Source organism: Piliocolobus tephrosceles, chromosome 3 (genome assembly GCF_002776525.5).
Source record: "Piliocolobus tephrosceles isolate RC106 chromosome 3, ASM277652v3, whole genome shotgun sequence".
Taxonomy (NCBI): domain Eukaryota; kingdom Metazoa; phylum Chordata; class Mammalia; order Primates; family Cercopithecidae; genus Piliocolobus; species Piliocolobus tephrosceles.
In genome coordinates this window covers 52,073,143-52,090,841 of record NC_045436.1, presented here as the reverse complement: position 1 = coordinate 52,090,841, position 17,699 = coordinate 52,073,143, and positions in this window count along the sequence as shown.

Below are 17,699 nucleotides of genomic sequence, written 5' to 3'. Positions count from 1 at the left end.
CTAATACGGCTTCCCAACATCTGTCCTTCAAGATGTGGAAATGTACATTATTTTGTAAATTTAATCACACCTATCTATATATATTTTGTACTCTGTGCAACTTGTAATAATTAGGAAAAAAAAAACTGTCCCAGATACATCTCTTTTAATGCCACTATGCATTTTATTAGTTTGTTTAACCATCAGACAAACACTAACCAAAATAGAGTAGATCTGGAAGATGTGATTTTGAATTCACACTTGAGGATATAGGTACATTTCTGGATCTAAGGATATCTTTTTTTTCTCTCGTTTCTTATTTTTGTGGTGGTAACAGTATATCCTTGTTCAATATGTATGTGTATTTATACATATTTACTAATAAAATAGGTATAAAATTTAATAAAAGTGTCAAGCATTCTTGGGACACTTTTTTTTTAACTCTGAGGAAAAACAGTGACAAGTTAAGAAAATATTGACAATTTAGTATCTCATGTGAATATCAAGTTGCAGCTTTCTGTATTCTTGTTTATGTAAATAAAGAAAAGCAATATATGACTGGGTACAGTGGCTCATGCTTGTAATCTCAGCACTTTGTGAGGCCAAGGAAGGCAGATCACCTGAGGTCGGGAATTCGAGACCAACCTGACCAACATGGAGAAACCTTGTCGCTACTAAAAATACAAAAAAAGTCGGGAGTGGTGGCACATGCCTGTAATCCCAACTACTTGGGAGGCTGAGGCAAAAGAATTGCTTGAACCCAGGAGGTGAAGTTTGCAGTGAGTTGAAATTGCACCATTGCACTCCAGCCTTGGCAACAAGCAAAACTCTATCTCAAAATGTATAGTAATGTCTGTCAGTAATATCAAAAGATGAACAGATAGACAGTTGATAGGATAGCTGTATAGCTATTACCACAAATATGCACATATTTACAAACTACTACACAACTCGAGACCACTCTGGCATTGTATAATCATGGTCAGTAGTGAATGTTTGCACAAGTCTTTTGAAAATTCCATATAATTAATTTGATACTGCTCATTAAATTTGAGAATGACTTAAGTATTCAATAAATACATTAAAATTTTTTCTTTTAATAGTGAAATAATTAATATTATCTTTCAGGCTGTGTAATGACTTTATTTCAGAATTATAAACAAAAAGAAACTAAAATAAGAGGCCTGATTTTAGCAACATGCCACTTTATCTTTGTAAAGTCTACAATTGTTAATTGTGTAGCCTGCATGTTTCTTCTTTACCAGAAAGACAATTGATTACATGGTAACATTTTGCTCATAGATTAATTATACCATTAATAATTTATTGCAAAATTTCTTCAGTCTTTAGAAAGTTAACATGTGCATGCAATATAATATCAAAGAATTGTGACACAGACACTCATTCCATTGTATCTTTGTTTATCAATGAAAACAAAACATTTAATAATTCTTTAATGTTTTTATGAATAATAGAGTAAGTATAAAAACATCAACTACATACATTTTTAACAAAGAATTTTTCATTTCCATTATTTAAAATTGACTCTAATTAATTTTTAATAGAATATAAATAATGTTGACAGGTGGTTATTGATGGAACTGATTTAAAAGCTTCATTCATTCATCTATTTTTTAAAAATCAAATTTGCATTGTTTTTGGTATGAGTTTCAAATAGTCTGCCAAATTCTCATGATACAGAAATGAATGAAGCATGGTCCCTGCCTTAGTAGTCTGGAAGACAATGTTGGTTTGCAAACATTCAACATTTTACATTTCAGTGTAAAATACAAGTGTATCCAAAGATCCAGATCTCATAAAAATATTTTTCCTCAGCATTTGTCTCAGTTTTCTACATTTGTAAATGTAATGTATTTCTTAATATACTTGTCCTTCAGAATTGGAGTTTTTGTCTTTCTGTTCTTCATGATTGTTTTCTTTGGCAATATCTCCAAGTAAGTGCATTCTTACATCCACTGCATTGCTTATGCCTAAAACTAGACAGATTAAATGAAGTGCTAAGTGTGTTAGACAAATTATTTATGCTAAAAGTTATTTTTGCAAGTGAACTGACTTGGAAATTGTTGGTTTTGCCTTTTTATTTTTCTAGTGTAGAATATCCAATTTTAGATATTTTAAGAAATAACTTTTAAAGCTTCACATTTAACTATTAAAGAAGTATGTCAATACATAATTTAAAACTTGAACTAATACTTGCTGTATCTTCATGTTCCTTGTCTGCCAGAGTTTAGTGCTAAGAGAGCCAGATTTGTACTAGGAGCCTAGAGCACTCATTATCTGGTTAATGTGAAAGTTTTTAAATTTTCAATAGGTATTGTTTCTTAAAGCATCAATTTTTAAAAAAACAAGAAACAAAATAACTGAAATGACTGTTAATGTGGAAATCATTTTGTTCTAGGAGCAAATGTGAAAAATGATGCAATCTGCAGACAATAAAACTCTAGTTGTTTTGAGGTCAAAATAATCAGTATTATTTTTCTCTTGAGCAACACAGGAAGTAAAGGGACATTTTCATTAATTCCATCTGGCTCACAGATGTCATTTATTGTGAATTTTAGAAATACATGAAAACCTTATGGCTAATCTGTTTTGAAGCACGTTCATTTTTATGGCAGGATAAAAGGGCCAGTAGATATTTATAGACATATTTAAAGAGGCTATATTTACATATTTATTAAAACGAAAATATTATGTTACTAAATGATAATTTTTCCAAGTAATTATTCCTATCTAAAATGGCATTCAATCATATTTGTTCACCAAGCCGCAGGATGACTTCTGAATCAAATATTTTTAAATTTGACTTTTTTACTAAAGGATGTGTGGTTATAAACAGTGCATATATTAGGAAAAACCCTTATTAATTTAGTAATGCTCTTGATATGTTTTGGCTTATGGTTCATTTCTTTTTAAATTCTGCTACATTCTTTGTTCCACTTAAATTTGGCTTCTATGAAAACATTAAGAAATACTTTTTATTTACCTCTTAGAAGGTGTGGACAATATGACATCTTTGGAGATTTAATGTTAGAAATACAGAAGTAGACCTTTAAAATGGAGTCCCTACTGCCAGTCATAAAGCAAAATCTGTGCAACAGGTACATCTAGATAGTTTTCATCCATATCTAGCTTGCTCACAATGACTTTCTCATGCATTACAAACAATCTGGCTCTTAATATAGTGTTTAAGTGAACTTTAATGTGCCACATGACAGTCTTCTGATATAGTCAATTACCGGTTCAGAGGGTGAATTACTGAATCTTACTTCCCTACTGTTCAGTCCACAGGGGCTTAAATTCTTAACCGTATATAGAGTTCCTGCAATATAATGTCATATTCCCTTCTTCCAGTTCACTAAGCAGGAAAGGTTATAAGTTCAGAAAATACTAGCTGAACCAAACAGCTTATGATTTCACCTATAAAAGTTAGGGATACAAACATTTTCTCAACATCATGTGAACTACTGCCTGTGGTTTTGGGTCAGGTGTCCGTGTTCATATGATAACACTCAGGTTCCATGAACGCACATTACTGTGATTACAGATTTCCCTTTAAACCAAAAACAACATTACGTTTAATTATGACCTCACTGAAGCTTAGTTAGATGTATAATCAGTAAAAAATCAAAGTGGAAAGGAAAGAGTTAGACAAGGTGAATGCATGATTTTAAAAAATGTTTGTATTTGCTCATGCTGTATTTTTATAATATGTGAAAATCTGACATTCTGGTTTCATAAATACATTCTACATTCTTTTCATTTCTTCAGCCAGGTAATATATTTCCTAGAAAATGTGTATACTGATAAAATTGCATCTGGAATTTCATCATTAGGTTTAGGCTGGAATAATTTAAATATGTTATCGTAAAACTAAATGTCAAGTTGATTGAACCAAGATAACACAATAGCGTCTCTGAGCATGTTAGTGCACACCTTAGGCAATTGGCAGTCTCTTGACACAGATATGAACATATCTTATGGAAAACATTGGTGGAAAGTAAGCGAACAGTGTAATAGCCAAATGTATCCAAATTACCTACCAAATCCATTCATCTGAGACTTAGATGAGCTTCAAAAGTCACATACCAGCTTTAAAGCTGTTCACAATACTGCTTACTCTATGAGACACTCCAACTATTAACAGTGTAAATGACTGTTTTACTCAATACAATTTTCTAACACAATTACTTGAGTCTACAGGACTGTGACAATTTTTGAGCTATTGAAACTAACATGTTTGAGCTTCTGAAACAAACAGCTCTACAGTCAACTAAAATCAATAACAGTATTTGATTTTTGCCATATTTGTTGCCTTCTATAATTCTGATAGGTAGCATAATTCTGTAGTATTGATCAATATGCTATGCTGTGTGTCAATATAAAAAATACAAATGCCAATTTCAGTTACTTGGAAACAGTTTAGGAGAACTCATGAAAGGATTTCATCTATTTTTACCATTCCTGACCATAGGGGTTAGCAAATTTACCCTTTATCATCATTTATCTTGGCCAAGGAAAGTCAAAAATTCATTTACTATCCAAGTGAAATCACCCATGTTAGAAGAATGTCTAAAGGTTTTGTTTTGTTGTTCATTTTCCAGTTTCCTTACTAATATGGGTACAGTTATAATAGGAAATATTTTGAATAAAATATAATTTTATTCTTCAAAATGTGGGCTTGAAGCAGCTGCTTTTCATAGTGTACATCTGCATAGTGTTATGGAATGATAGGTTTTTAAAATGAGTGCTTCCAAATACCACATTTATTTTCTTCCACGCAGCTCGAATCCTCTCTCCGCCTGGTGTGTGTGTTCAGCTGGTTCTCCAAACCTTGGTCACAGTCTCACTGACCTTGGTTGCCTGGTTACAAAATCCTCTTTGTGATTTGTGAGATGCTTGTCTTGACGGAGAGCAAAGGATGTTTTTTCTACAGTAAACTTAAGAGAGTTTCTATTTCAGAGTAGAACATATTAAAACCAGTATATCTTGCCAATTTATAACTTGCACTTCTTAGGGAATAAAATTATGAACTGGATTCTTTCCTATCCAAATTATATTTAATATTATTGCCGACATTTACTTCCTGATTCTAGAGAATAAGCATCTCAAACAGCTAGAGGGCTGCAGTCTAACCTCCTTAAAAAATGAGGCATCTTTATAAAACATAAAGCATAAATATAATAATATGAAAATTATATGCTCTTCTGAAGACGAATGTTTACATGAATCAGTCATTTGCAATCCACTTAATTTTCTCATTCTTTCTATAAATAAAGTTGAGAGAAACTAAATTTTTAATATTTTTTGATGCTGGAAAAAATAGTCTGTGATATGCATTTTATTTTGTCATTATCCAAGTGTATTTCTCTTTCTAAAGTTCCATATCCCTATGATAGTGTAAAAATATATTGCTTGTCAGATACATATTTACTTAAATTTTTACATCCAATTTTCTTAATTGCTTCTTTTTCCAAGATAATAAGATCCACTCGAGTGTATACACACTTAAGGAGTGATTTTTGTGAGCTTATTCAAATGCAGTAAAATAATAACATTTGTTTGTTGCAAGTGTATGGGTGCCTAATTCTGGAGATTACCTTAAATAGGAGGCAATGGGCAAAGTAAATGTAAGTGGTGTGGTCAAGTCAAGAATAACAAGTCCATTGTATCAGCGATCCAGTTTGCTACTTGGACAATTGAGCATATAGTCCCTCTGAAGTTAGTATAATTGGTACCAGCTGTTTAACTGTTGCCTTTTTTTTTTTTTTTTTTTTTTTTTTAGTTTTGAACAGGAGCCAACTTGGCTTGAAAGCTGTGCTACCAAAATACCAAAAAGAAGAGACTGAAGAATGATGCCAATGTATATGTATGTATTTCTTTCAAGCCATTTTCCTGCAGCAGTTCATCTCAGGGCCACGATAATTCAAACACAATGATAGTGATAAAAGAGAAGTGGGTTGTTTAACTGCTAAGAGGCAGCTGGCCTGATTAAAGTCAATATGAGTGAGAAAAAAGCATTTCATTTTTAAACTTTTCCTTTATGAAACAATAATTTCCATTCAATGATGTGGTAAATGATTTATTTTCATCCTCTAAGTACTTTATGTAACATAATGTTCTATAAGAATTATTAGTAACTAAGGCAACACAGGGCCCTGGGTCTCCAAATTTAAGCTTCTTCATAATTTTTTTTTCATTATTGTATCGAGTAAAACATATGTTTTGCAAGAATTCAAATATCAGATAATATTTTTCCTCTTTTCACAATCATAGCAACATAAAGCATTATGTAACTGAGACACAGCTCCAATATTATCTAAGAGGTGTGTCTAAAGTCACACGACTAGTTAATGTCAAACATGGATTAAAATCTTTTTATTTCTCATTAATGAAAATGCTATTCAATGACATACTAGCCTTCTGACCTACCTTACCAAAAGTAATTTTTAACAGATAGTACTTTAAATAAACTGTAAAATTCCAAGCTAGTTATTTAAAAGTGTTTAATTTTTTTAAGGTATGAAGGTAAGAGTTTCATTTTATACAACAGGGAACAATTAAATGTGCTAAAAGTATTAGAAAGTATGCAGAAAGCATTAAAAGGAGTAATTTGGCAACAAAGTAGTCAAAAGGATAGTAATATTAAAAATATAGGCCGGTCACGGTGGCTCATGCCTGTAATTCCAGCACTTTGGGAGGCCGAAGTGGGCGAATCATGAGGTCAGGAGATCAAGACCATCCTGGCTAACACTGTGAAACCCCGTCTCTACCAAAAATACAAAATTAGCCAGGCATGGTGGTGGGCACTTGTAGTCCCAGCTACTTGGGAGGCTGAGGCAGGAGAATGGCATGATCCCCGGAGGGGGAGCTTGCAGTGAGCGGAGATCTGGCCACTGCACTCCAGCCTGGGTGACAGAGCGAGACTCCATCTCAAAAAAATAAATAAAATAAAATAAATATATATATATGTGTGTGTGTGTGTGTGTGTGTGTGTGTGTGTGTATGTGTGTGTATATATACATAAAAGAAGGTCAAGCTTGATGGGTCACACCTATAATCCCAGCACTTTGGGAGGCCAAGACAGGAGGATCACTGGAGGTCAGGAGTTCAAGACTAGCTTGGCAGACATAGCAATATGCATCTATCTTAAAATAATAATAATAATAAAATAAATAAATAAATAAAATAAAGCAACCAGGAGACCATGGCAAGAATGACGGCGCCTCCCAGAAAGTCATATTCAGAAGACAAAGAAATGAGTGTCAGAAAAACGTTGAAGAAAGAAAAGTCAGGGCTTAAGCAGAATTTCATAAAATGAATGATAGGTATTGCATTAAAAGAAAGTCCACATTTTGGATAATGAAACATTTATTTATCTATCCAGCAAATACTTACTGAGCACCTGCTCCCTGCCAAGCATTCTTCTATGCATGGTGTCTAAGAGAACAGTAGTATGTCACTGATAGAAAGGGATAATATGATAGCTACATCTTTCTTTTTCATTAAGCACGTTTGTTTGAATGACTTTTCCACATTTCTTATGTCTCTGGCAGAACCTGGGAAGGAATAATCATCTGATACATAAAATAATAAATAGAAGGGCCCTGTATTTTAGCAGAATATTTTACAGATAAGTAACTTGACACCCCAAAGAAAAAAAATGAATTGCTCTAGATCATTTTTAAAATGAATTGTTCCTCTCTCCACTTCCCAAATCTCCTAGAAGTACCATCTGCTTTCTCCATTTCTGAGGATCTTACCTCCTCTCTGCTGAATCCGAATGAACCCTGAGTCAACATGTGAATTACAGGCAGAGAACAGTTAAACTCATCGTTTCTAACCCACTCCCATGAGCTAATTAACTGAGTACCCTTACCAACAGGTCCTTTACATTGAGAATAAATTAGTTTGACAAAGAATCATTGGCATTCACTTGTGTATCACAACTCAATTTCTCCTCCCGTGATATAGAACAGAAAATTCTTATGGCTAGGTAAGGGTGGGCTGATACTGGCCACATGAAGCATTTCTTAGACCATAGTTTTATCAGTAGCTGGGACCCCAAATTCAGCTGTTTCTCAACAGAGAGAAAACAATGGCTTTACTCAGAATTACTCAGCCTTGGCACTATTGACATTTGGGGCCAGATAATTCTTTGTTATGAGGGACTGTTTTCTATGCTGCAGGATGTTTAACAGCGTCTCCGTCCTCTCCTCACTAGATGCCAGTAGAATGTACCCCCACACTCTGAGGTTGTGACAACCAAAAATATCTCCAGGCATTTCTAATGTCCCCTGGGGGAAGGCCAACATCACCCCCAGTTGAAAATCACTAATCTAGCTGATCTTAGTTCATCATACAAACATCCAGAAGCAGTACAGATGATGAAAGTCATGCTGGGAGATCTGTGCTCGCAGATGGCTTGTGATGCTTTCCTCCATCCGCCGATCAGAAGTATACCTTAAGTTGTTACACCAGAAGTAAGTTCTTTCTTCTCTACGACTAACATACATTTAGGTCTATTTGTTAGAGACAGGGACTGGATTCTTATTGGCTCAGTGGCATTATTCTCTTAATGAGATTAATTTTATCAACACTGGAAACTAAAATACTTTCATAGTATGTGTCTCCCAATACAAAAAAAAAAAAAAAAAAAAACTCTTTCTTTTTGATCCTATTGTGTAAATGTTATGAAACAAACATATGCATGTTCTTTTCTTCTCAATATCTAAGTCCAAATAATCACAAACAGAACTTTGTTCCAATTGATCAGATTTTCTCAGAATTCTCATAGCAATTAACTGACTCTCACCACGTATGCCCGTATCAATTTGGGGTTCAGTTTTGAACAACTCAGACTTTAATATTAAGCCTAACTTTTAATTCTTTGGCCACAGAAGACAACTGATATTTTCGGTAAAAATATAAAATAGTTTAGTGAAAATAGCCTGGTCTATCATATCCACTTTATTCTCAACCAGCATTTCACAGGAGCATTTATTCTCGTCAGATTTTTATATTTCTATATTCAATAAGGAAGAGAACAAATAAGCCAAGTACTTAAAATAACTGGAACTATAAACAGAAATAAAAATATTTGACTGCTTTGTTATAAACACTGAATAAAACGATATAAATCTTATTTTTTAATATGTTTCAGGGCCGTATTGTTTATCAAAATCATTTCAATGCCATGACAATTCTGAAATTATTATTTTGTAGCAGTGGTTGGGATTTAGCTATAAAATAACTCTTTGCCTATGTTATCAAGAAACAAATGTGAATGGTTTGTTATTGTCCATTTTTTTCTTCCATAACCTTTCTTTACTCAGTTAATCAATACTGTGTGCTACATTTACAGGCTATAGCTTAAAACTAGTATTTCTGATTGGAATCCATCCTTAGAAAGTAATTTCATAATAGTTAATGTTTAGAACAAAAAATATTTTCAGAAATTTAAATTTTTTAGCATTCTTCTCTCATTTGCTTGATAACCTTGTAATTACTCTATTGATTCTTCAAAACTTAAATTTTCACGTAGCTTTGGAGAACTGTGTTACCAGAAAATACTTCATGTATTTCATGTACATGTCTTTTTTAAAAAACAAAACAACTATTCCTCAAGGACATAAACTATTTCTTTGTATCCTATATTGAGTCTTACGAACAGTAGGTGTTCAATTACTATTTGGTGATAAATCGTAAATATGTGATTCATATATTTAGGTATGTAATAGTATTAAGAGCCTAGCATTTGATTTTATATGCCTCTAAGATCCAGTGGCAGAAAAAGAGAATTTCCAGTAATGAGATTAAAAAGTTATATACTATAGATAAGTTAATTGCACCTATGGTTTCTAGGTATTCTATATTAGTATTAGCTTTTGAGTATGATATATGATATTCAGTAGATAAGCTGAAATATCAAATGTGTTTAAGATCTAATTTGACATATATTGAGCTTATTTATCTGATTTTATTTAGAGTTTATTTTAAGGTAATCATTTCAAAATCTGGAAAATGCACAGGAAAAAAAATAGCTCTGCCTATGTTTTTGGCAATTGGAAATAAAATATAGGCTGGGTGCGGTGGCTCAAGCCTGTAATCCCAGCACTTTGGGAATCCAAGCCGGGCGGACCACAAGGTCAGAGATGGAGAACATCCTGGGTGACACGGTTAAACCCCGTCTCTCCTAAAAATACAAAAAAAATTAACTGGGCGTGGTGGCGGGCGCCTATAGTCCCAGCTCCTAGGGAGACTGAGGCAGAAGAATTGCTTGAACCTGGGAGATGGAGGTTGCAGTGAGCTGAGATTGCATCACTGAATTCCAGCCTGAGCGACGAAGCAAGACTCCATCTTCATAAAAAGAAAATACAAATCAACAATTTCCTCAAATTAATGTAATACTTGAAAAATATTGCCTGCAGTATTTCATACTTTTGCAAGATACAGTGACTTCCAATTGAAAGATATTTTTCAGGAAGAAGAAAATATATTATTGTATTTTCTCTGAAGATAGTCTTTTTATTGCTATGATGTTATATTCTTGGAAGATAGTCTTTTCACTGCTAGTATATGACTCTGTGCTCATTTTCATAGGTCAACTATCTCTTTTAACTGTCCTGGTGAAACTTTGGTATTTGGTCTAAAATATTGGCATTAGATTATTCTGTCTGAGATAACTACTTACAATGAGCAGATTGAAACATGTGTAGTTGGGCCCAACACTGTATCAGAGAGCCTGACACAGGCCCCAGTTAGAATCCTCTATTCATGTCATGGCTCTACTTCTGGTTCATCACTAGGTGTAATGAAGAGCCAGACATTTGTTTATTGACTCCCACTTGAAACTATAAGCTTTTCACAGTAGGTGGCTAAAGATTCACAAATTTAAGTTATTTCTTACGGTACAATTTTATGTTGTGTTGCATGTTTTACAATTTAAGAAAAAGGAAGAGACTCTAACGTTTACTCTACACTCTCCATTTATGAAGTGCAAATTTAAAACATATATAGGACTGATTTGTTTAAGCCTGTATTCCAGTAAAGTTTATAGTCCCAATCCTGTGGTGGGCTCATCTCTTTAGGCATTTCAGAAAAGTTCTTTTGGAAGAAGCTTTTTAGTCTGTGGTATATTTTATTGACTTACCTAGTAGTGCTGCACTTTAAATTTGGATTTCATCTGAGGAAAAAGATGGAACTCATTTGGACCAAGACACATGAATAATGTAAGTGATGGATCTGGACTGTGCCATTTTTGTCCCCAAATAGTCTGTGACTTTAATAGTTCTAAGATTGATTTTTGTTTTTGCACAGCTCACATCTTTGTAAAAAAAAAAATGAGAGGTTTTCCAAAATCTTTATGTAATGGAATAAATAGACCCTCTCCCAAACTGTCCGTTTTAAAGGACAATGCTCCTTTGAAGGAGTAAATTTAGACATATTTATAAAAAGATACTATTTAAAGTCACACTTTGCACTTTCACTTAGGAAGAATAAGTGTTATCAAGATTTCACAGGAGCAGGATCTGGTTTTGTGGGTGTCAAGTGGCTTGTACGAGGTCTCCAAGCACATAGTGGAGTGGCATTGTGAAACCGTCATTATCAATGGCTTTTTAAAAAGCTTTTTGAAAACTACCTTTCCCTGTGATCTTCTAACTTGGTTCTTACCCTTGTTAAATTAATTTTTACAGTATTATGTGATCTTTTTAGCTTTGGAATGACTTGGGTTTAAACAGTTAACATTAGCTAATAATTCCTTGTTTTCTTTGCTTTTCTGGTAGGCAAGAGCTGGGCATTTAGCCAAGAAAGAAAACACTTATAATCCAAAAACTGAATAAATACATCTTATTTTTCTGATGGTGTCCTAAATTAGGGAGGCAAAGGTGACATTTTAAAATTGAGTCTAAATGTTTGTAGTAAAACTCAACAAAAAGTGATTTCCTCCTAGAGAGTCTGTGAAACCGCTATAACTGGACAACTGCAATTTTGGGGACTTTATTTCCATGGAAAATTAGAGATTCTCTCTAAACCATTTTTAAATTATATATCTAAGGAAAGTACTTCTTTGTCTCTTGAGGCTAAGCCCATGCTGACTTGAACATTGGAAGTTTTGAGTCACATTTCTTTTTTTATCTAATTTAAGATAGTTGTGGAACCTAACATTTCTCTTTTTTAATACAAGTGTCTTAATAATTGGGGTTCCATGTAATGCATAAGGTGTTCAAATCCTTAACTAATAAAATCATGATAAAGCATAATTTTCAACTGTATTAATAAATTTATTTAATATACACTTATGAAGTTTGTTTTTTTTTTTTTTTTTTTTTTTTTTTGGTTTGGGCACAATGCTGAAAGTTAGAGCTGTAACTACAAATCAAAAATGAATAGAGTTCCTACCCTGTGGATCTCATAGTTTATCAAAATCAAGACATTATTTGAGAGAATAATTATGCTATCATAAGCTATGCATCTCAGGTTTATCTAAACTATCACATAGAGATAAAGAAAATCAGTGTTATTATCAGTATTACCATCTTTGAAATAGACATTTATAAAAAATGTAAATATTAATTTTTAAGCATTAATTTCAGATTGTGAAATAGTATGATTGGATAACACCACAGGTCTTTTTGATAGGAACCTGTGGCTCAGGTTCCTGATGGCTCAATTATAATTTCAGAAATGTATTTTATGCCCAGTAAAATACTGTGGCTCAATTATAATTTCAATACTGTGGCTCAATTATAATTTCAGAATTGTGGCTCAATTATAATTTCAGAAATGTATTTTATGCCCAGCACCTTTGTTCCTTTACACAAAACAAATAATAACTACCATATCACCTATTTGTTTGTCTGGTTTTCCCAGTAGAAAAAGAGGAAACTCTATTTTTACAAAACTGAAGCAAGCATTTTGCCCTTAATTAAGACTTCTGTAATAATTGACTCTAATTATTTTTTATGTTGTGTATGAATAGATACTACATTTATTCTTTACTGATATGCTCTATAGTTCCAACAGATACGTTTTTCTTAACCAGATCTCTTGTAAAATGAGAAGACAGAAGCCTCTGAAGCAGATTCAATTTTTAAATACAATAATCATGGCAGATTAAGGAAGGTATATGGTGAAAAAGACTTGATCATTTCAAATAATAAATTACTGCAAAATGTATTGAAGAAAGCCAGTTAGAAACCCATCTAATTTTCTGTTTAACCAGTGAAAATGTGTAATTAATAATATATTTCCCTTTGTACTTCTAATTTTATGCAGTCATAAAGAAAATTATAGTTCTTTTCACATTTCTACATATTTTGTGTTATATCTGAAAATGATATGTTGTTTCTAGAATGCAGTAAAGATTTTTTGTAAAAAAATAAATCTTTTTTATCTTTCACCCTTAAATTAGAAATGAAAATTAATTTCAGTATATTATATTAGATATACTAAAGTATAGAAAATTAACAGTACACATAACATTATAACATTTGTTAAATGATAATGTTGTTTAGTATTTACTAGAACCACGTTTTAAATAGGATTTTTCAGTTTACAATACTCAATAATGTCATTGATGCATACAGTTTCTTCCTTGAGTGTAATTGAAAGCACTTTATTAATAATGTCAGCATGCCAAAAAAATCTATAATGAAGGTACCGAATAGAAACTATTAGAGACTGTAGACTTGACAGTATGGCACATCCAAATTTATTTTGCTTTATATTTGTAGTTGGGGTAGCATGACGTTGATCATAAGTATAAAAGCTATTGTGTACTACTAGGTCTTTTAAGTGAAAATACAATTTTCTGAACCCTTTTGAATGGCAATGTAATTGACTGATAAATTTGACATACGTTGATAGTGAATCACAATCTAAAGATAAGTGAATTTTATATTATGAATAAAAAACAAATATGCTATTCTAGGAAACAAATGATAATTCCAGATATGGCATTGTAAAAATAAATAGAAATGAGGTTATTTTCCCTGAAAAATGTTATCGATGATAAAAATAGATATGCTGTATCTCAAAATAATACAGTTGTGTCATAGTGGTAACTGTTTTCATTACAACAAATAAAACAAACCCATGTAAATAATGAGCAGTAGTTTAAAATGTATGCCTTATTTTTCTCTTAAATAAGTGACTATGAAATATTCAAAGGCATTTTAATAGTGATCCTGTAAATATAATTAACCTGTTGATCTGTTGATAACTGCCAAAGCACCCCATTAAATCTTCACTTTAGTTTTCATTGGTACACATAATTAATAAATATATCTACCAAGTATTATATAACTTCTTCTGTCAACACATTTCTACGGTGACAATCTCATATAATAGTCATTGAATTAATAATTATGTCTGATTAAAAATGATTTGGATGTGGATTCTGATTTTCACAATCTATCTGGAAAGATATATTAGTATAAAAAGAAAACTATCACAAGAAAAGTAAGATATTAGAAGACTTAAAGGGGAGAAAGTATTATTATAGTTTACTAATAAAAATTACCATTACAGATGTAGTTTTGCTTTGGGTTTTGAAAAATGAACAAAGTAGGCAGTTGGAAATATGAAATTAGAAATAAAGCTTTGAGACTTGTCTTAAAGTTCCAAAATCTATAGTGACTCCAAAGTCCATGCTCTTAGAGAAAAAAAAGACAAATATATAGAACATATAATAATAAACAGAGCAAAAGCAGATGTGGAACATATTACTTGTGTCTGCAATTCTGATTTTAACTCATACCTTAATCGGTATTGCTTTTTCAAGCTTGAATCTCATTTGCCACTAACTGTATGTTTATAGCAGGAAAAATATGACAGTCTACAATTGAATTTTTTCTTGAAGAGTGACATAGTTGTCCTCAGATTAGGTGGCATCAATTAATCCTGTAGTATAGATAAATAAGAGTTCAGCATTCATTTCAATCATACTATTAATTTCACCCTCAGTGATTCATTCCTAGCATATCTTTGTTGGTGTTTGTCTTTCCCTTTTTGCATCTCAGGTAAAACATTCTACCAGCAATATTGGAAAGGTTGCCATGCCTGTGTTTGTAAGCTAAAGGAAACATGCTCCCTTTTGAGGTAAAGTCACATGAGATATCTAAGGAGCACTTCATCCTAGAGCGCAGAGTGAACAGTGGTTAAGTAACTGGGTTTTGTACTCAGGGTTCAAGTCTTGGTCGGTACCTACCAGAAGAATATCTTTGACTAGCTGTTTAACCATTACATATGATAGCTAACGTTTATTGAGTTCCTGCTATATACTAACCACTCCAATAAGTATTTCACTCTGATTTTCTCAAATCTGTATGACTCTTTAAAGTAGCTATTGAGTCTTCTGTTTTACAGTGAAAACAACTGATGATAATCAGTTTAAAGTAGGTCTAACTCCAAATTACTTACTGTTAATTACTGGACTAAACTACCTGTCTTTCTTTCTCTCAAATTATTGTAAATTGTTATTTGATACTTCACATTTACTTAATTCCTTTTCATTCCTTTCATTCTTGTAAGAACCTGGCTGTATGGAATATCTCTCTCACCACTCTTCTAGCTTCATAATCTTCTTTTGGTTTCTCATCAACATCTAGGAGACAAGTTTTTCCTCCCTCCGAAGTCTCCTTTCATTCTCAGACATATTGTCACTACATAGATTTCATCAAAACTGGTTTCCTTCTCAGTCCGCAGTTGAATACAATTTGGTATCTGACCCATCACTCCAGAAAAATAAGCAAATTTTGCAAACTTCAATAACTTTTTTACTAAACCATATAAACTCTATCCTACTTGACTATTCTTGGCACTATTTCACATTCTCTACCATACTCTTCTCAAAACATACAAAATAGTGGTTAATGGGTGAGCATTAAATTAATTTACATGTATTTAAATACCAATTCCATCTTTTTATTTATTTATTTTTTGAGATGGGGTCCTGCTCTGTTACCCAGGCGAGAGTGCAGTGTCGTGATCTGGGCTCACTGCAAATTCTGCCTGTGGTTCAAGTGATTCTCCTGCCTCAGCCTCTTGAGTAGCTGGGACTACAGGTGCAGGCCACCATGCCCGGCTAATTTTTGTATTTTTAGCAGAGACAGGATTTCACCATGTTGACCAGGCTGGTCTTGAACTCCTGACCTCAGATGATCCACCTGCCTTGGCCTCGCAAAGTTCTGGGATTACAGGTGTCAGCCACTGCACCTGGTCCCCAGTTCCATTTCTTAATTATGAATCTCTGGGCAATGTTTTACATTCTTTCTTTTGAAAATTCATACACATATATGTAGGGGAAGACAAAACACACATACATAAAAACATGTTTTCAAGCAGGGAATTAAAAATAAGAAGCAGGCCTGGTATAATGGTTTACACCTGTAATCCTAGGACTTTGGGATGCCAAGGTAGGAAGACTGCTTGAGGCCAAGAATTCAAGACCAACCTGGCCAACATAGTGAGACCCTATCTCTTATAAATATAAAATAAAATAAAATAAAATAAAAAATAAGCAATGGAAAGTAGCTGGTGCCTACTTCATGTTGGATTAGTGTATGTGGCAGGAGGGCAGGGCAGTTGTTTGGGCTGATACATGAAGAGGAGCTGGTCAGATGAAGAGTGTTGGGAAGATAATCCCAGGCCAGTAAAAGGGAACAAGCTTGGTATTATTGAGGAATTGAAAGAAAACCTGTGTGTCTGGAGAAGATTGAACAGATAAGAGAGTGGTATAACATGGTCAGAGAGGTACTCAGATGCTAGAAGATGTAGGGCGTTGACAATAGTCTGTATTTTACTATAAATGCAATAGAAAGTCATCGAGGAGTTTTAAACTAGACACAATAGGGCATGATTTATGCTTTTAAATGCTTACACCTGATATGTGTGTAACATAGCAGGAGTTAGGGAGACTAAATAGAAAGCTGAATCTCATTTAACTATAAATCTGAAATACTAGAGAAAGAACCAGACTGGTTATACAGACTTTGTTTTATATCAAGAGAAATACAAAGAGACAAATAAAAACTGAGCTCAATTATAGATTAACAGCTAAGACATTCAATTCTGCTATTCAGTTCTGGTGAGTTCTGCTCTATCATCTGCTTGCACGTATGGATTAAGATTGGAAGATTGTATCTAGTCCTCCTGCCCCAATGTTGGTGGGAATCTTCACCCCGCTCATTAACAAACAATTTAGGGAATTTTTATGAACAATTCAAGGGATTTCCGTTATATGTGCTTTATGATTGCTCTAAGGATCAATGTGTAAGTACCTGGTACAATATTTGGAACACAGCAGCTGCTTTTGGTATAAATATAAATATAGGCATAAACATATAGATAGAGAATGCCCAAGATTTTATTGAATTCTTTTTGTATTTTTTGCATCTTTATTCTGTCATAATATAGGTTAGTCTGTTATTGTGGTGGTGGTGGTGGTTTTTGAGACATCCCAGGATGGAGTGCAGTGGCACAATCTTGCTCACTGAAACCTCTGCCTCCTAGGTTCAAGCAATTCTTTCACCTCAGCCTCCCAAGTAGCTGGGACTACAGGTGCCTGCCGCCATGCTTGGCTAATGTTTGTTTGTTTGTCTGTTTGTTTATTTGTATTTTTTTAGAGATGAGGTCTCACCATGTTGGCCAGGCTGGTCTGAAACTCCTGACCACCAGTGATCTGCCTGTCTCTGCCTCCC